Raw genomic sequence first — 1556 nt, forward strand, 5'->3', positions numbered from 1 at the left:
ATGGAGCCACTATTACATACATGCAGTCACACCGCCACCTAGTGGCCGTCACCGTCATTATAGAGATGCGTGGAATATAACACCCGCAGCCAGGAGCACCGCCGGGTCTTTTATTTGTTATTAAGATTAGTGTTAGAAACAAGACCCACGCGGAAACACTTATTATTCAGGTGCCTGCGCGAACGATAGCGCAATACTGGCACTTGGTAGCATGTGCCGGCGCCATGTTTCCGGAGCCCTATTCGTTCGCACAGTTGTTTAGGAAATGGTATGTTCCACCTAAAGAGACTCCGCCCACGTGCTTTCGAATTTCACAATTCAATTCGGGGGACTGGTCCCTGTCGGGGAGGGTCTGGGGAGTGCTGCTGCCAGTGCTCAATGCTCACAGCTCAGTGCTGTGGATTCGTGGAGGAGCCAGCTAGAAGGACCGACAATATAGTTGTCAAAGGGGTCTGCAGGGTTGGATTAAGGGGTCTAGTTACTAAGCAGTGTAATGGCCCCCATACATCAGAGATTGATTGCAGCAATCGTGCAATTTACAATCGATTGTGTATAAAAATCTTTCCCTTTTTCAGTCGATTGTGGCAATTATGCAATCGATTGAAAAAGGGAAAGATTTTTATACACATCGATTGCAGATTGCATGATTACTACAATCAATCTCTGATGTATGGGGGCCTTTAGGAGACAGAGTGAAAAGTGATAAATTGCCAGCCAATCCGCTCCTAACTGCCATCTCACAGGCTGTGTTTGAAAAATGACAGTTGGGAGCTGATTGGCTGGCACCTTACCACTTTTCACTCTGGGCCTGATTCAGACCCGGTCGCAAGCGCTGAGCGCTCGCAACCAGGTCGATGTTTGCCCACTGGGCATGCGCACGACCCGGCTAGCGATGGGTACTCCGTCGCTCCGGGTCTCGCACCAAAGGGGGCGAGCTGTCGATGGTGAGTGACAGCTCGCCCCGTTTGATAGGCGAGGCCGGGGGGTGGCTTCACAAACGGAGGCGTTCCCAAGCGAATGCCTGCCATTTGTGGGCGGCCCCACTGACATCACCAGTGATGTCACCAGTGATGTCAGTGGGAGAGCTTCCGGCTCTATTAGAGCCAGAAGCTCTCTGGGGCTTGCGGCCACGAGACCCTACCACAAGGGTCTTGTCACAAGCCCGATGGTCGTGATGGTCTTAACCATCGCGACCATCATCTTGGCCGCTCACAAGAGCTGTGGGTGGTCACCCACAGCTATGCGAGCGGCCAGGAGGCCGCACAAAAAAAAAAAAGCCCAGATTCAGAGCGAGCGCTCTTTCAAAATAGTCCAGCTCTGAATCAGGGCCTCTGGGCCTAATTCAGACCAGCTCGTGAGCGATCGCAAGCGGGTTGATGTTGCCCAAGTGCGCATGACGGAGGCGGCTCCGTCGTGCGCATGCGCGAGACCCAAATAACGACGGCCAAGCCGTCGTTATGGGTCTCGCACCAAAGGGGGCGTGCTGTCGATGGTGATTGACAGCACGCCCCCTTTGGTGGGCGTGCCAGCCCAAACGGAGGCGTTCCCATGGGAAC

This window comes from Taudactylus pleione, unplaced genomic scaffold, assembly GCF_031769625.1.
Source record: "Taudactylus pleione unplaced genomic scaffold, aTauple2 ptg000652l, whole genome shotgun sequence".
Lineage (NCBI taxonomy): Eukaryota > Metazoa > Chordata > Amphibia > Anura > Myobatrachidae > Taudactylus > Taudactylus pleione.